At 42.9% G+C, this 19,884-nt stretch overlaps 1 protein-coding gene across 1 annotated transcript in view; it reads right to left on the bottom strand.

Moving 5' to 3' along the window:
- Positions 1-19,884, bottom strand: part of MAGI1 (membrane associated guanylate kinase, WW and PDZ domain containing 1) — a 635,623-nt gene that overhangs the window by 127,289 nt on the left and 488,450 nt on the right. The gene's annotated exons all lie outside the window — the stretch shown is intronic.

A 19,884-nucleotide genomic window follows, 5' to 3' on the forward strand; every position in this document is an offset into this window, starting at 1 on the left:
AATTACCCAAGATCGGTGGATGGAGATCTCCCAGGGTTTAAAATGCTGCTGTTCTCTGTGTAATTGATATGTTTGACGAAAAGAGGCCACCCCTAAGTTCTGACTGGAAAGAAGGGACATTGAATTTACTAGGAAATCCTCCTCTTGAATTAATATGGTCATTCGCTCAGTGACTAATGAACATAACAATTCTTCTAATGAGTCATACGGGGCCTCTGGAGTATTTAAGTCACCCAGCTCAGGTGCTAGGCTCCAGACCTATCATTTTAGCCTAATCTCAACAAAAAGTGTGGAAGGAATGAGGAAGGAATGTGGTTTACATACAAACCAAAGAAGAAAACCAACCAAGAAGCCATTACATAGTGTGTACTAGGAACTAATGTTAAATATTAGGAAAGACCAAAAGAGAGCCAAACACATGATTTCTGCTCTTACATTCAAGTTAGGTGAAGCATCTACAGAACTTATTTTGCAAGGCACCATTAGCTGTGATGCTTTAAGGTCAAGGTTTCCTACATAATGAGCAGGGATTCTTCTTGATTCCTAGGAACTTAGTACGCAAGGATTTCCCCCTAATCCTGGAAACTTTAAAACAATTAAATAACCAACTGTTTGTACCTTCCGGCTCTAATGTTCTATGATCACTTGCCTAAGTGAATGATCATGTCCATACACCTATGGTGGCTATCCAGAATCCTTTCAAGTCAAAAACAAAACAAAAAACAAAACAAAAAAAACCCCACACACACCTCAACACTTGCTGCGTATTTAACTCGGGGTAAGTACATTTTAAATGAGCCTGATTTTTCCAATATCTGAAATCTGAATGTTTTAAAGAGTTGCACAGTGTCCACAGTATGGTTGTATTGCACACGTTTGCTTATCAGGTCCCACATACTAAAGCTTTCTGGTAAAGAAGCCTTCTTGTGTCCAGAAGTCTACTCTTGATTTTTTTTTTAAATGTTTACTTATTTTTTGAAGGAGAGAGAGAGACAGAGTGTGAGTGGGGGGGGCGGGGGGCGGCAGAGAGAGAGGGAGATACAGAATATGAAGCAGACTCTGATCTGTCAGCACACAGCCTGACGTGGGACTCGAACTCTAGACTTTGAGATCATGACCTGAGCCAAAGTCGGACGCTTAACCGACTAAGCCATCCAGGCGCCCCCAGAAGTCTACTCTTGTACCATCTCCTAACTTCCCATTTCTGGCTCACCTGGCAAATGATACAAGTCCCTTTAGGTAGACTACAAGCTTTAAATTGCAATCTCCAATATCAGGCACAGAGCAGGTACTCCAGGAACCATAAAGAATACCATATACTGTTGATGAGTAGGTGTCTGCAGTGGGAATGGTAAGTTCAAGGCTTGCCACTCCTCCCAACAACCTGTGGTCCTGGGCATGTTCCTTAGCTTCTGTTATTACTTAGTTTCCTCATCTGTGAACTAGGGATAACAGTGGTACCTATGCTATAGGTTTGTTGTGTGCACTGAATGAAGTAAACCTTTCAGAAGGCTTAGCTCAATAATTGTCAGCACATATTAAAGTTTATAGCATTGTCAGAATGAAATGAGTTGACAGAATGCTATAGTTCAAATATTTACAGAGGTCCCAATTAAAGCAAGCACCAGTTCAGGCACTGAGGAAACACTGGTGAATAAGACAAAGCCCCTGACCTAATGGAATTTACATTTTACTATGAAGGAAGAAAAAATGCATATGTGAATATAGCATATAATTACAGGTGGAAACAATTCGTCCACAGGAAATATAGATTAACGTGTCTCAGAGCAATGTAAGGTAAAGGATTTTTTTTTTTTTTTTTTTTTTTTGATAAAGGATTTACAAGTATCTTGGAAGAGGAGTGCCTGGGTGGTTCAGAGGGTTAAGTGGCTGACTTTAGCTCAGGTCATGATCTTGTGGTTCATGAGTTCAGGCCCCGCCTCAGGGCTCTGTGCTGACAGCTCAGAGCCTGGAGCCTGCTTCAGATTCTGTGTCTCCCTCTCTCTCTCCCCATCCCTCGCTCATGCTCTCTCTTTCTCTCTCTCTCCCCAAAAAGAATAAACATTAAGAAAAAAATTTTTTAAAGTATCTTGGAAGAAGGAAGCAGGGTGGGGGGGGGAGGAAGTTATTTTAGGTGGGGATTAGGAAAAAGCAGGCTAAGGAGTGGCCACCTAAAGTGAGAGCCATGACAAAGTAATGGGAAAGTAGGGGAGTGGTGGGGAGGCCAAGAACTTTGATGCAGGAACAGGCTCCGTATGTTGGGGGAAGGGCAGAGTAATTATGACAGAATAATGGAAAGGAGGTTAGAAATAAAAGCAAGGGGACACCTTAGGGAAGCCACAGCAGACACTTCATATTTTATCCTAAGGAAGATGGGAAGCCACTGGAAGGTTTTCAGCAGGGTGGTGCTCTGATTCATTTTAAGAAGATCATGAAGCTTGTCCGAGAACAGGCTTTGGGCAGAGGAGTAGGAGAAGGTGGGCAAGAACAGAAGCAATGAAACCAGTGAGGGGGCTATTACAGGGTCCATGTGAGAGAAAATCATGGCACGGACAAGAATCGTAGGGTGGGGAGTAGTGCAAAGCAATCAGATTTCTATCATCCGTGGTGAATATTACAAATAGCTGTGATACAGTCCACAGGATAGACAGATTAAACTCACCAAGCCACAATAGGTCTGTATTTCGAAGACAGAACTTGTTGATGGAGTGGAGGGAGTGTGTAAGAAAAAGAGAAGGATAAAGACTGACATCCCATTCTTTGACCTGGGCAAAATAGGCAAATGGCCCGGTGCCCTTTACAGAGATCAAGAAGACAGGGGAGGCAGTGGTTCCTAGGGGAAAAACATTAAGAGTTCACTCGTGGGCAGGTCAAGTTTGAGATGATTACACATGTAGATGCGGAGGGCTATGGACAGCTGACCAGGTAAGTCTGGAGATCAGAGTGGAGACGGGGACACAAAATCGGGAGTGATCAGCAGACCACTGGCATTTGAAGGTAAGAGACAGAGATCATCCAGGGAGAGTGTGTGGCGTGTGTAGAAAAGGAAGGCAAGAGGTTTGGGTTGAACACTAAAACCTTGTAATTTTTAGAAACTGAGAAAGACCCTCAAGGAAAACTAAGACGTAGTGGTCAGCAAGGCAGGAAGAAGCAAAGGAAGACGGCGAGTTGTCTTGGAGCCAGGTGACAAAAGCTGTTTATCCGGCTGCTCGGAAAACACAGTCTCCACCATATTGGGAAATCCCAGTGTGGGGCAAGAACAGAAACTCTCTGAAACTTGCTGTGAAGGGGTCTGTCCTAAATGTGTTCTGTATGGCAACTTTCTACTCAGGCACCATACCATAAATCCATTAACCTAATCTATCCCCCAACCCCACCCGCCCCCCCCAAAAAAAGATGAGGATAAATAAAACCAAATGAAAGATCTGTTGGGTTTTTGCGGTCTTCCAAAACCAGACAACGATGGGTTTTCCCCTCTCCTTCAGTAGCCGCCTTCTCTTTGCCATTGACCAGTTTGCCAGATTTCCTTTCAAAGCAACAGTCACCCCTGGGTCTTAATTTCCTGAAAGGATTCAAAATTACAGAAGAACTTCAAAAATGCTACATTTTAGAGGAATAATGAAACTAGTAGATACTCTTCTCCCGTGTAAATAAATATGTTTGGTGGCCTTTGAGCTGCAGGGGAAGGAGGTGGAGGGCGGGTTAGTCTCCACCCACGGAACCTTCAGGGTTTATTACCCAGACAAAACCTTTCTACTCTGCAGGCTAGCAGGAGGTTTACTCCCAGTTATCCTCCTAGTAACCCGCCCTGGGTCTGGGCCAACATGACCAGGCTCCATTCAGTGACGCTAGGGAGAAAAGGGCAGGGGAGGGGACCCCGCCTCCTCTTTTCTTCTAGCAGAATGACAGGCTGCCGGCTGGACACACGCCTGGCAGATGGCATTTCAAAGGGTTTTCAGGAGCCATCTGGGGTGGGTACAATTATTACAAACCACACTTCTAACAAAGCCAGAAGGGTTACTTCCTGGCAGATGAGAAGTAAAACAAATTCTATCATGTTCCTCAGGGACAGCGTATTAAAAAAAAAAAAAAATAATAATCACCAGGCTGACAAAGTGGGGTTTTCCACGTCCTATAACACTGCCTTCTGCTTGTCTAGCCAGAAATCGGGCCAGTGTCTTACAGTTACTAGATTTAAGCAAATAAACACAGTGTTCACCTCCTTGCCTGCAAAAAAACAAACAAACAGAAAACAGGAGTGAGAGAGAAGATCAAACTGTAGAGTAGGAAAGGATAGCATCCATTAACTGGATGCTTACTTAAGATCACAGGCAATGTTAAGCACTCCGTCAATACTCCTGGATTTGTTACAAGAAAGGTAAAAGGAAAGACTGTTATTATACTCATTTTATTGATGAGGAAGCTTAGAGAGAAAGGAAAGTTAACTGCCCAAGGTCATGTAACAAGGAAGCCAGGAAGAGGTATGGTCTCTTAGGAAAACAAATCTCTTTAGATATTTGTGGCAGCAGGGTTTGTAGCAAAAACAAAACAAAAAGACCGAAGCAAAAGCAGTCCTCCAAAATGAAAACCTGAGTGCCCATAAATAGGGAATGATTGCATGGAATACGGTAGATTCACCCTCAGGAAAATGTTTTCACTATGTAAACAGCAGTGAGATCTACACACAGTCACCAGAAGGAAGGAATGCCTATGATGTTCAGCTGAGTGACACAAACAAGTTACAGAATACTATATAAACTATCACTGCATTTTAGTGAAGCCCTGTGGATGCTGCATGTTTTTTGAGTTAAGAAATCATTAAGTGGGCAGAATAATCCTAAATCCTTAGCAGAGGTAACCTCAGGAATGTGGGTTCAAAAACGAACAGAGACAACATGATTATTCCTTTAAATACCTCTCATACTCTGAATTGTACGAATGGGTATGTAGCTGTTCCGGCATTTTATAAATTGAATGATTATTTCAGGAATCTTGAACAACTTGATTCTTGGGTACCCTACTCAACTATCTTCCATAGTCACTTAGTCCTTGCAAAACTGTGCAACAGAATACAGGCTCCAAGTGAATCAAACAAACAGTATGTTCCAAGGTTTCCCGTGGCACAGAAAGCCGGCATCCATGTCAACAACACTTACCTTTAGTTAATGAATAAAAATACACTACATCTAAAGTTGAGAAGACGGTGCTGTTCATTTTCTGCCTGATTTTATTTTATTTTTTATTTAAAAAATTTTTAATTAAAAAAATTTTTTTTTCTCTTAATCCATTAGTCACTTAAAGAGAGCCTTTTTTAAGTGTTAAAATGCTTACAAAATTTCACTGGGTAGTCAATGCCATCAAACTTTCCCACCACCTGATCATAACTGAACAACTGAATTTGAGCTACGCCCTGCTGAATGTTTCAGTATGAATTAGCAATGCCCCCAAAAGTCCACCTTTTAAAGCCTGAGTGGCTGCTTGCTTCTTACGCACATTTTATGGCTCATAAACTTTTGGTATACTTGGCTTGAGTGACCCTTCCTGAGGAAATCAGAAAGTGACCTTGCTTATCAAACTCCACAAACCGTGGCTATAGAAAGGAAAATGGATCCAGCGCTCATTAGATCTCTCCTTTGAATCTGAACATTCTCGTGAAATATCCAATCGAGGCAGCAAACGAAATCTTAGGGATGGCATGCACCATGCTGTTTCCTCCTGCCTCATATTCCCAGCATCATCAGGGTTTCAGGCGAGCTGTCACTCAGTACCTGTCCAAAAGGTCTCAAGGCCAGAATGCTAATAGAAGAATCATTACCCTACTAAGACTAAATTGTTAATAGTGATTTCACCTGCGGTTAAATTAATCTGGGTCCTGCTTATCAAAATCCAACAATGAGACTTCAAAAAATTATAGTCCCTTCAACTACCGTCGATGTTAAGGCAAGATCATTCCGTACAATAAAGCAATTACTCGCATTGCTTGAAATTCGTTGGCTATCTAGGACAGCCTCATGCTGTTCATTTCTTTTAGCTAATGGAGATGAAGCACAGTTGAATGTACTGTTCCTACAAATTCACTCAGTCACCTACCACTCACACAATTTTTGCCATATTACAGGACAGGCAGTAAGATTTACTCAATATTTGCCCTTCAAATCAAACTACTTTTTGAAAAATGGAACTAAACTCATGTAAAAAAGAAATGCTTAACTGCTACATACCTATTAGGTTTTTCTTTTTTTTAAGTTTATTTATTTATCTTTGAGAGAGAAAGAGCAGGGGAGGGGCAGAGAGAAAGGGAGAGGGAGGATCCCAAGAAAGCTCCATGCTGTCAGGCCAGAGCCCAACAGAGGGCTTGATCTCTCTCACAAGCTGTGAGATCATGACCCCAGCCGAAATCAAGAGTCAGATGACAACCGACAGAGCCACCCAGGCGCCCCCTGACTAAAATAGTTTTAAAAACCTTACAATACCAAAAGCTGGCAAAAGTCTGAAGCAATTGAAACTCTCATACATCGTTGGGAAGGCTGCAAAATGGCACAGCTGGTGGGAAAAGAGTTTTGTTATTTTGATATGACACGAAACATAAATTCACCATGTGACCCAACAGTCATACTCCTAGGGATTTATCCCAGAGAAATGAAAACTTCTGTCCACACAAAAACTGACATGCAAAGGTTTACAGCGGCCTTATGCAGAATCACTCCAAACTAAATGAAAACAAACTTAATGCTCTTTAAAGGGTGAAAGGACAGACTGTATTCAGTCCCTGCAGACTGCAGACGGGTAAAGCATGGATGAACCTCAAATACATCGTGCCAAGTGAAAGAGAAGCCAGACTCAAAAGGCTGCCTCCTGTGTGCTCCCATTTATTTGATTCTCTCTAGAAGGCAAGGCTGCAGGACGGATAAGGAGTCATCAGCGGCTGGCAAATGTGCAGACAGAGTTGACCACAAAGCAAGAGCACAGGGGGCAGGGGAGAGAACTGTTCTGTACCCCGACTGTAGTTTCTCCGTGTTTCTCAGCACCTACAGAACTATATGTATATATACGTACACATATATGTACCATGAAGGGTGATTTGACTACTTATAATTTATTTTATACAAAGAACACATTTAGCATTACCTCAAGTGAAGAATGGGTTTCATTCTGCCATAAACAATAAGTGACTAAAAATAAATACAGCAAAAACAAAATAAAGCCATTCCATTTTACTAGAGCCTAATGCTCTGAGCCTGAGGTCTGCGTCCTCTTATTACAAGGGGGAGATTGACAAACATCAGAAAGCTGTTAGAGGCCCATTAGCACCAATTTGAGACTTTCTACTTCACAGAACTATGACAATTGTTCAAAAATTACAAAGAAAAGCGGCTGCTCAATGTTCGAGTACCAGCAAGAAGCCGAAAACAAGTTTTAGGCACCAAATAGATGCCTAACTCATCTCCCATCATCTTACAATCATTGAGAACCACTGTAACCAGGCCTCCAACCCCTGAGGAAACACTGGGAGAGGTTAGAGGCTTGAGGGCCCAAGTCTGTGTCCACCACCTTACCCTCTAAAGAATTTAGATTGCCAAACTTTGCCGGCCTTCCTTTCCTCACACATAGATAGGTAAGGATGGGAATGATAGAAATAAATAAAAATTGTAAACAATAAAAATTTTTACATGGAAGTAAAACAAATGGCTGTACTCAGGGCTCTGGGTGAGCCTCGGATGACACAATGCCTGTGTGGACCTATCTCATCACAGCGTCTAGCTGCAGGAAGCATCCGAAACAAAGCAAGGAGTTGATTTCCGCAGATGTTGATTTGGGTCCCAGGATGTGAATTTCAACAACAGGCTTGCAGATCTCATGGAGAACAATCTCTGTGCTTATGATTTAGATACAATAAAATCATTTTGTGTCAATGCAAAATATCTTCAGATTCAAACCTACATCATTCTTTGGATGCCGACCCTCCGTTAATGCAGCCTGCTTTACTGTGTGTAGGAGCTTGTAGGCCTATTAGCTATTTCAGTCCTTGGTTTCAAATTAAAAATGGAGTGAACACAGGCTCTACAACTAAGCAGTCTTTATGGTTTCACCCTGTACAAAAAGTTCCTGCCTCCCTGGCTTTGATTTATAAATGACCTTCTTCCTTTTCTCACCAGCCCAGAAATACAAATCTCATTGCATTTGCCATTGCAAACATTCTTCTATGAGGAGACAACTTTTTCTTAGGGAGACAGGCCAATCACAAGAAGAATGTAATTTTTTTTTTTTTTGCTTTTTAAAAAATATTTATTTTTGACAGAGAGACAGACAGACAGAATCTGAAGCAGGCTCCAGGCTGTGAGCTGTTGGCATGAGCCCGAAGCAGAGCTCGAACTCATGAACCGCAAGATCATGACCTGAGCCAAAGTTGGACACTCAAACGACGGAGTCACCCAGGTGCCCCGCAAGAAGTATGTAAATCTCTTCATGCCCCAGACAGATTTAAAAACGACACAGCCACAAATGCAGACCAGAGCCTTAAAGATTTGAAACACAAACAATTTTTCTCTCGTGCCTTAAAGGTGGCAACAGGCACCCAACTGTGGAGCCATCAGAATGTGTACTGTATGTTATCTTCCTGGATTTTTAAATACAACCACTCTCTTTTACCAAAGCTTTTGTATTGCCAACACTGCTACTTAACATGAAGTATCCAACAGAAGTCCAACAGATCTTTTCTCATAAGAGAACATACATATGTTTAAAACAAGTCCACCTGGTCTCATCCTTACGTCCTTCCAAATCTCTATCCTTTGGGAAAGGGGTAGAGGAAGCATGAAGCTAGGCCACATAGATACGACTACTGGACGTCAAGCAAGACTCTTGATTTGGGAATAAAAAATAAAAACATTAACAGTTACTATTTATTGAGCACTTACTATGTGCCAGGGAATTGCTAGGTATGTACTCCACAGATGCCAGAACCCGGATGCTCGTCAGGGAGCAGAGGGTGTTAGAACGGCCCCTCCAGCCAATACATGATGGCATCTCTATCATTCTCCTTACAACCATATCTAAAGTGCTGTGCACTCTGTCAGGTGATGGGAGTGAGCAAGACCCCGAGAAAGCTTAAAGCTTTTGAGGAAAGAATAATAGGCGAGAGGACGGAGAAACCAGAGAAGGTTCCGGGTTCTCTGATCACAGGGACCTCACAGAAAAACCAGAGGTGAGAGAAAAGCATGTTAAAGATCAGGAAAAAGTTGCAGTGTGACAAGAAGAGAGAGATGTACAAGGTAGTCATGGAGCCTTGGGAAGGGCTGCAAGTATTCTGTGGCTCTTATTTGGTGTGTGAGCGTGTGTGTGTATTGGATGGAGGGAGAGATGGGAAAACATACAGAGAAGGAGGAGGTAAAGACTCAAGATACTGGTGGTCTCAGACGTGAGAGCTCAGTGGACTCGGATTGGTCATAGGAATGAACGGGTCTCAAACTGCCCGTTAGCGTCAGTGAGCAACACCACACACACACACACACACACACACACACACACACACACACACACAAGCTGTGCTATGTTTTCAGCGGAACTAAGTTGTTTTCAGAGAGCCTAGAATCTGATTGGGCCTGGGTCCAATCCAAATAGATGTCTCCTTATAAAAAACTAAAAGGGACTCGACTGATATCGTCCCTAGAGAACACCACAAAACGAGAACCAAAGAAGGGCAACCTACTCCTACGAGGACAGGGATCAAAGTTTTTAAGCTGTTGACCTGTTATTTAATGTTCTACAAATCTCCACTCCCTCCTTCATTTCAAAGGAAGCCTTATTGAGGAAGGAAGGTCTCACGTGGTATGATGGTTGTTTCTCTGTGTCAACCTGACTCGGTTCGAAAATGCCTGGTTACTTGGTAAAACGTCATTTCTGCCTGTGTTTGTGGGAGTTATTTCCTGAAGAGCTTCGCAGGAAGACGACTACCCTGGCCAAGTGTAGGTGGGTATCAGCCAATCTACTGGGAGTCTGAATAGAACAAGAAGGCAGATGAAGGGCAAATTTACTCTCTGCTTGTGCTGAGACATCCTTCTTCTCCTGCCCTCAGACTATGGGGCAGTGGAGGTTCTCATTTTGGGGCCTTCAGAGTCAGACAAGGACTTACACTTTTGGCTACTCTGGTTCTCAGAACTTTGGACTCAGGCTCAATCACACCACAGATTTTCCTGGTTCTCAATATGCAAAGACCAGAGTGTAGGATTTTTAAGTATCTACAACTGCCTGCATGAGCCAATTTGTACCGTAAAGATCATTCTCCCCCTCCCACTCTCTCTCTACACATACCGTCTTCCTCCCCCCACCCGCCAACCCATTCTCCTTCTCTGGAGAACCTTAATACACAGGTCACCACAAATGGATCCTGTGGGGAGCACAACTTTTACTAATTGGACATTCCCTCCGTCTAAACCTTCCGACCATCTTAACAAAGGTCACAAGTAGCACCCTCATCTTTCAAATCCTGACCATGACAAAGAACACTCAGTAATCATGTCTCGAATGGAATATTGCCAAGCTGCTCAACAGCAAGTTTATCAAGACAAATGTTGTCAAGCCGTCAACAACTCACATGATGGTTACCACAAGATCTTTTCGAGTTCCGTCTCGCATAGAGGAACAACACGTGACAGCGGCACAGGAATCTCATTAAAGAATCACACCTAAGACACTGGGAATAAATAACGGCTTGGCATTTGTCCCGCTGTGCTGATGATTTAAAAAGTGGCCTAGATACCAGAGATGGGGAGCATCGGATCTGGTTTTTGTGATCTTACTCCTAGCTCGACTCTCTACAACGGTGACTGAGGCTGAAGAGAAACAGGTTTTCAGTGCCTCATCCAAGGGAGCCACCAAGAGGAAGACAGTTCAACAGGAACTGTTCCAATTGTCCATACATCCTTTTCCTGAAGGCCAGGTGTCCTTTGTTATTAGAAGTTTGAACATGTCCCCTTTCAAGGAGATGCACACAATTCCAAGGATGAATGTGGACCTTGCAGAGTGCTGAGGGCATCCATCACATTATGATACAGAGAGAGGAGATATATATATATATATATATATATATATATATATATATATATATATATATTTGCCTACGGAAGCCTTTGGCAAGCGACTAGCTCCTGACAATGAATAAAGGCAGCGATTTTTCAAAAGGAAGGAACTCGTATAAGAAGAATCAGGTTCTAGTTCCAGCTTGGCCACTAAAATTAATTATGTCACTGACCTTAGAAAATCCCTTTTTATGCAGTCAGTGTCCTTACCTGTAAAACAGGAAGGGTAACCATTGCCAGACTATATATCACAGAATCCTTATAACAAATCAATTCCTATGCAAGGATACAAAATCCTTAGCAAATTTAAGGCATTTAAAAATTATGCTCAGGGAGGGGTGCCTGGGTGGCTCACTCAGTTAAGTATTTAAGCGTCTGACTTTGGCTAAGGTCATGATTTCACGGTTCATGTGTTCAAGCCCTGCGTCAGGCTCTCTGCCGTCAGGGCAGAACCTGCTGTGGATCCTCTGTCTCCCTCTCTGCCCTTCCCCCATCACATGTGCACACACACTCTCTCTCTCTCAAAAATAAATAGGCATTAGAAAAAAATTATGTTCAGGGCACCTGGGTGATTCAGTCAGTTAAACGTCCAACTCTTGATTTCAACTCAGGTTCACGAATTCATGGGATCAAGCCCCGCCTTGGGCTTTATACTGACAGCACAGAGCCTATGTGGGATTCTCTCTCTCCCCTTCTCTCTGGCCTTGCCCCAGTTGTGCATGTACATGTTCTCTCTCTCTCTCTCAACAAACAAACAAACAAACAAACAAAACCAACCACTGCACAAAATAAACAAGAGTTCTTAAATTATGTTCGTGACAAACATCTGTATTTAGGCTGATATGTACACTTTATACGCACTGCCTCACTTAATCTTTGTAATAACCCTAGATGGTCGGGACCATTAGCATCCCTACTGCACGAAGAAGAAAAATTATGCAGAGAGATGCGGAGACTTGCCAAAAATGACACAGCTGGCAGTGCTGCGGCTGAGGCAAGATTTGAACACAGGACCTCACAGCCACAGAACAGCAACAGCTCCTGGAGGTAAAGAGACACTGGGGTGGAGGAACGGACTGGTGGGGAGGGAGCAGGTGACCCTCCACAGCTCTCTGCCTGAGGGTGAATAAATCATCACCTGTCCTCAATATAGAAAGGTCAGGGGGCTGATGAGGTTGAGCAGCAGGCGAGAATGCTTCCCCTTCATGACTTTTTTGATCCCACACCCAAGCTCTTAAGAACTATGTCTTACTACTCTTAGCCAGATTAATGAGGTAAATTGGGCCGGAGGTGGGGCCCTTGGGCGGCTGAGTCGGTTAAACTTCTGCCTTCAGCTCAGGTCAGGATCTCATGGTCAGTTAGTTCGAGCCCCCGAGTCAGGCTCTGTGCTGACAGCTTAGAGCCTGGAGCCTGCTTCACATTCTGTGTCCTCCCCCTCTCTCTCTCTGCCCCTCCCCTGCTCACGCTCTGTCTCGTTCTGTCTCTCAAAAATAAATAAATGTGAAAAAAAATTAGGCCACAAGCCAGTGAACAGGAAGGTCAGGTAGTAACTTGAAACTAAATATTAACCACTCTTCCTCTTTTACGTGAGGAAGGGAACGCTGGCACTCTAACCTCATGGAAACCCTGCATTCATTAAAAACAGTAAAGTGAGGGGCGCCTGGGTGGCGCAGTCGGTTAAGCGTCCGACTTCAGCCAGGTCACGATCTCGCGGTCCGTGAGTTCGAGCCCCGCGTCAGGCTCTGGGCTGATGGCTCAGAGCCTGGAGCCTGTTTCCGATTCTGTGTCTCCCTCTCTCTCTGCCCCTCCCCCGTTCATGCTCTGTCTCTCTCTGTCCCAAAAATAAATAAACGTTGGAAAAAAAAAAAAAAAAAACAGTAAAGTGAGAGGGGTGCCTGGGTGGCTCAGTCAGTCAAGCGGCGGACTTCGGCTCCGGTCATGATCTCGCGGTCCGTGAGTTCGAGTCCCGCGTCAGGCTCTGTGCTGACAGCTCAGAGCCTGGAGCTTGTTTCAGATTCTGTGTCTCCCTCTCTCTGACCCTCCCCCATTCATGCTTTGTCTCTGTCTCAAAAATAAATAAACGTTAAAAAAAAAAATTAAAACAAAACAGTAAAGTGAGGGACACCTGGGTGGCTCAGTCAGTTAAGCGTCCGACTTCGGCTCAGGTCATGATCTCACAATTCGTGAGTTCGAGCCCCGCATCGGGCTCTGTGCTGACAGCTCAGAGCCTGGAGCCTGCTTCGGATTCTGTGTCTCCCTCCCTCTCTCTGCCCCTCCCCCACTTGTGCTCTGTCTCTCTCAAAAGTAATAAACATAAAAAAAAAGCAAAGTGAAAATTCTCAAGCTCTCATTGATTCATTTCAAACGTTCAGCAATCGGGAAATAAAGGATAAGAATCTCTACCCTAGATGCACGCTTATCAAAAATCAACTTTTGAGGATTAACCTGAGGCATTTTTGTTCAAAATGGAATTCCAGAAGTCACTAAACCCATATCCTAGTACTAAAGGCTGTTTACGATAAAAGGGGATGATGTCAGATAGACCTTCTCCATTATGACAGCCAATACTTTTTACGTTCTCTGAATTAATGACAGCAATTGTCTGAGCAAGAAGAAATGAATGAATTCCAATGATCTCCACCAGATAATTTCAAAATTATCTGAAAATGATTATTTTGGTGAAAGCTACAATGAATTAAGAATATCAAGTTTCCAGAAATTAGGTGACTTTGTAAGTCTGATGCTGAATGTTTCAAATATGTGGAAGCTTCCTTTCTTTAGCTTAAAAAAGAAAAAAAATTAAGAGTGACTGCTAATGGGCAGTGGTTTCTCTTGGAGGTAATGACAATATTCTAAAATCAGACAGTGACAATGGTTGCAGGTTTAGGAATACGATAAAAATGCTGAATTGTGCATTTTAAAGGGGTAGATTTTATGGAAACTGCACTGTGTTATCAATAAAGCTGCTAATATTACCCGAAAGAGATGCAGAGATAAATAAAAAGTAGTCTCTGTCTTCAAGGATATTACAATTTAGTACAGGAGTTGTTATTTTTCCAGGAACAAGATGTGCAAGGTATAATTCATTCTGTAACAATGTAACAGCTGCTTCCATGAGGCCTCCCAATATATGAACAAAGAGAAGGATGAGATCAGAAAATTACCTTATATCACTTTCCTAAAAAACTGTGGGCCTCTAGACTCCCTGAATGACAAGAGAAAAACATTGTTATAAAATCTGAAATCAGACTTGGTGAGTTCTAATTACAGCTCTAATATTTACAAACTGTGCAACTATAGCCAAGTTAAATGTTCTAGGCCTTGTTTTCCTCATCTCTAAAATGGGAGTAATAACAACACCTGCCCCATAAGGTTGTGCAAGGATTGTATAAGACGACACACATAGAATGCTTAGCCTGGTCATAATAGGAATTCAACAAATAATGGCCATCACGAGAGACGCATCGTTACCGTCAATGCCATAACACACTCTAATTTTATTTATTTTTTTTTAATTTGTTTTAACCTTTATTGATTTTTGAGACAGAGAGAGAGAGAGAGAGAGAGAGAGAGAGAGAGAGAGAGCATGAACGGGGGAGGGTCAGAGAGAGAGGGAGACATAGAATCTGAAGCAGGCTCCAGGCTCTGAGCTATCAGCACAGAGCCTGACTTGGGGCTCGAACTCACGGACCGCGAGATCATGACCTGAGCTGAAGTCGGCCGCTTAACCGACTGAGCCACCCCAGGCGTCCCAACACACTCTAATTTTAAAGGGAAACAGCTGTGAAAGAAAGAAAAGAAACCAGCTATTGATCATTTATTACACTGCTAACATGGAACTTAGGTTTTCTGTACCTATGAGTAATGCCCAATTCAGTTCACCCCAGACAGGCATTTTCCCCCCCTATCTTCATAAAACTTGCTGTCTAATCATCATCTTTCAAATCCTCTCCCATGAATGTACATAATAACTTCCAAACACAACTCACTGGATTATCTTGTGGTAAGAAATCACAAAATCAACACATTTGTAAATACCATCATGTAAGTTAATATTTGTCATTAATCATCCGCATCTATCTATAAGAAAATGCCTGTTTGCTAGAAGACGATGAAATTGGAGGACCTCAAGCTCCCTAATTCCATGTTATCATGCTATTCTTTCTATGATTAACTCCTTCTAATTGAAACGATGTAATATTTGCTTATGAGACAAATACTATACGGCTGGATATAAAGAGAGAAATCAATTTATCCTGAATACCAAAACAGAGTGATTGTAAGAACAATTCAAGATGGATACAGGGGAAAAAAGGAGTTTGTACTGATTTAATAACTACATTGGTTCTCAGCTGACATAGGCATAAGAGCTCTTGAAGCCTTCCCAAGCTGTCAGCCACAGAGTCATTGCCACGTACATTGTATTTTGGCTTCCATCAAGTATACATACTGCTATGTCCAAACAAAGGGAATATCGTGTCACGTAGACGAGGACATGCTAAAAGAATAAGTAGGAGTTAGTTACCACATTAAGCCTGCATCAAAGGTATTCTACTGCCATAGTTATGTTTTTCCTTACCAAAACACACAAGTGTTTCCTTTACAGTGTAAAGGAAAACAGAGTGGGTACAGTACAATTTCTAAGATCATATTTCAGCATAGTATTAAAGGGTTATGGAGTGGAAAACATAAACATTGAATATTCCTATTTTTTTAAGTTTACTTATTTATTTTGAGGAAAAGAGAAAAAGAGAGAGAGAAAGAGAGAGAGAGAGAGAACACAAGCTGGGGAGGCGCGGAGAGAGGGAGAGAGACAATCCCAATCCCAAGTAGGCTCCTGGCTATCAGCGCAGAGCCTGATGCAGGGCTTGAACTCACAAACTGTGAGACCATCATGACCTGAGCCGAAATCCACAGATGGATGCTTAACTGACCAAGCAACCTAGGCGCCACATTTTTTTTCAGTTTAAAAAAAAATTTTTTTTAACGTTTATTTATTATTGAGAGACAGAGACAGAGTATGAGCAGGGGAGGAGCTGAGAGACAGGGAGACACAGAACGTGAAGCTGGCTCCAGGCTCGGAGCTGTCAGCACAGAGCCTGACGCAGGGCTCGAACACACAAACTGTGAGACCATGACCTGAGCCGAAGTCAGACGCTCAACCGACTGAGCCACCTAGGTGCCCCTCTTCCTGGTTTTTAACATATGCTCCCCCCACCCCCGGCCCTTTGTTTAATACAAACATTTACCTTGTAAAGGCTTTATTGGCATCCCCGCCCCCCACCAGCTTGGGACCATCCATTACTTTATCTAACGCTTGCCAATTATCTCCATAAATATAAGTCACAGTCCAAAAAAACATGGATGATCTCGACCCAGCTGATTAACTGTTATAGCCCTCATTTCGATTAGTTCACTTCTCAATGAGCAATTATATTCTCACATTATGGTGGACCTCTCTCAGCACAAACCTGGCTCATTTTATGTTACAGACTACACCTTCTAGAGAGGTGAGTCATATAAATTATTCTTCGCTCTCTTAAACCAAATTAGGTAGCTTTTAGAGGTGAAATGAAAGACAATTATTAATACTGCTAAACATTGTTTGGAAAATGTAGACAGTGATGAATAGATGTCTGTGCTGATGTGATCTACTGAAAATCCTGTCCTTTAGCCATACTGACCTTTAAGACAATTATTTCATTAGAATACTTTGTGGTGTATCAGTGGTATCATTAGAAAATTAGTGGTCAGTTTTTAAAGAGTAAAATCAAATAGAAATCTTCATTACTATAAGTTACTTGGAATAATTATCACATAAAGCAATAAATCGTTCTATGCTTTCTAATAGAAATTGGCTCTTTTCAAACATCCTTACTTCAGAGATGTCCAGTGCCTGAGTGGGCTGCCTTCTGAGATGGCTGTAGCATTTGAAGCCTACAGGATTCTCCTTAACCCAAGAATGCAAATCATGCCCTTGTCAGCTATACAACAGAACCCACTGTGAATCGATAAAATCAAATCAAGGATCAAATCAGTGACTTGAGAGACCAAAATTTTTAAACCAATTCGTTAAAAGTTAGTAACATCTTGGCTGTGACACAGGAAAGATGTCTTCTTAGAAAAGCAAAACATGAAATTGTTTTACTCGTTTGTGTTTTATTTTACACGTATTAATTAACTGTCATATCACACAATGCTTACTGGTCCTCACCCTTGGGTTTCATCTAATTCGTCATCCCTGTCAACAGCGCCTGCTGATCAAGGGCAAAGAGAGGGTAGAGGCAATCTTTATTTCCTTGATCTGGCAGCAGGGTATGACTGCCATTAGCTTTCTGTCAGCAGGGGAGACCCGGTGATGTGATGGATGATCCCGGAGATCTTACAAGGAGTTTTCAGCAGACGCCTGCCTTTTACCCTATTTACCCAGAAGTTACTTTCTCATCTTGTGGGAGACTCACGTTTTTGCCCAGAGGGAACAAGTCTTTAATACATCCAGAAGCTACCGCCACGGCCTTGGTTTCCCAAAACAAAACCAAAAATTTTTTAAAGAAGGGTATTAATTGAGCCAGCTGGGAAATACAGAAAGCTGCTTCCACCCTCAACGTGTAATCCATGTTATATCTGAAAAGAGTAATGAAAGATTAAAGCTGTTCATCTCAAAAGAGACTTGACAGAATTTTGTACAAGAAAAGTTTTGTTTTCTGTAGGTAAAACAGGAAATGACACCCTTCAGAGGAACGGGTACTGTTCTAAATCTTGCAGTGAATACCAACTAAGGGCCATTGATGATGTTTACACCAAAATAAATGGAAATGGAAGACAGAAGATTCAAGAAAATAGGGCCTGATCAAATTTTGAGAAGTGGCTAACTTTAAAATGAACAACCGTCAAGGCCTTATTTCTCTCTTCAGATGTAATTGAGTACATGCTGTAAAAACTTTAGAACCCAGAAAAGAGCACAAAGAAGACAAATATCCCCACCATCCAGATAGGAACACTATCAACAGTGAAGGACCCCAAGTCCCCAGTCACCACACCAGACCCAGGGATGCAGTCCTGGAATCTCGAGGGAAATTCATAGCCATCACAGCTGTCCTTCACCACTTAGAGGCTCCATTACAATCTCCACTCAACAGCCACGGGACGGGACTTTATCAGGAAAAGGCACTGCTATTTTTCCACAACCATATTTGCGTACCTGACACTCACATGCTTCAGGTCATGCAAATCCTGAAAACAAGAGTGATGACACATCCCAAAGCTTATCGGAGAGAGTAGTACTGATGGATGCAAAATTCAAAATCTTTACACAGAGTCAAGGTATCGGAACTATAAAAATTCTAAAATTTATCAAAAGAGAAGGAAAAAAAGGAGAAGTAGAACCAGTAATAGTATGTGTATTAATAATACAGGCCTAGGGGCACCCGGGTGGCTCAGTCGGTTGAGCATCTGACTTCAGCCAAGGTTATGATCTCGCGCTTCGTGAGTTCAAGCCCCACGTCAAGCTCTGCACTGACAGCTCAGAGCCTGCTTCAAATTGTGTGTCTCCCTCTCTCTCTGCCCCTCTCCCACTCACACTCTCTGTCTCAAAAATAAACACTGATGATAATAATAATAATAATAATAATAATAATACAGGTCTACAACTATCACTACCACAACCAAATATTTATTCAGCACTTAATTATGTCAGGCACTGCCCAAATACTTTACATTCCTTGACCCCTCAAATCTCATCATAATCATGAGCATAGTATTAATATTCCCAGTTCTCAAAAGAAGAAACAGGATTGGAAAGGACATATTACTTGCCTAAGGGCATCACACAATTAAAAAGTGGGCTTTATGGGGCGCCTGGGTGGCGCAGTCAGTTAAGCGTCCGACTTCAGCCAGGTCACGATCTCGCGGTCCGGGAGTTCGAGCCCCGCGTCAGGCTCTGGGCTGATGGCTCGGAGCCTGGAGCCTGCTTCCGATTCTGTGTCTCCCTCTCTCTCTGCCCCTCCCCCGTTCATGCTCTGTCTCTCTCTGTCCCAAAAATAAATAAATGTTGAAAAAAAAATTTTTTAAAAAATAAAAATAAAAAAAAGTGGGCTTTAACTCTCTTAATTCTAGGCTTAAACCCTAGGATTTCCTGACTCTGGAGCCTAATCTCTACAGTTTGATGTCTTCATGTCTCACCACGCATCTCCTTGTTCTTAGAAAACTCCAGGCAAGATCCTGCCTCCGGGCCTTTGCACTTGTTACACATAACCCATCTCTAGGCATACCACACTTTCGCCCTAGGTGGCCACTCTTTCACAAGATACCCTCATGGCTGCTCCCAAACCTTCTTCAAGCATTTGCTCAAATGACACTGCTATAAAGGGGCATCTGGGTGGCTCAGTTGGTTAAGTGCCCGGCTTTGGCTCAGGTCATGATCTCGGGGTACGTGGGTTCGAGCCGCGCATCGGGCTCTGTGCTGACAGCTCGGAGCCTGGAGCCTGCTTCAGATTCTGTGACTCCTTCTCTCTCTGACCCTCCCCAACTCGCACTGTGTGTGTGTGTGTGTGTGCGCGCGCGCGCACGCGCCTCTCTCTCAAAATAGTAAACATTTAAGAAATTTTTAAAAATGATGGGGCGCCTGGGTGGCGCAGTCGTTTACGCGTCCGACTTCAGCCAGGTCACGATCTCGCGGTCCGGGAGTTCGAGCCCCGCGGCAGGCTCTGGGCTGATGGCTCAGAGCCTGGACCCTGTTTCCGATTCTGTGTCTCCCTCTCTCTCTGCCCCTCCCCCGTTCATGCTCTGTCTCTCTCTGTCCCAAAAA

Source organism: Lynx canadensis, chromosome A2 (genome assembly GCF_007474595.2).
Source record: "Lynx canadensis isolate LIC74 chromosome A2, mLynCan4.pri.v2, whole genome shotgun sequence".
NCBI classification, from domain to species: Eukaryota; Metazoa; Chordata; class Mammalia; order Carnivora; family Felidae; genus Lynx; species Lynx canadensis.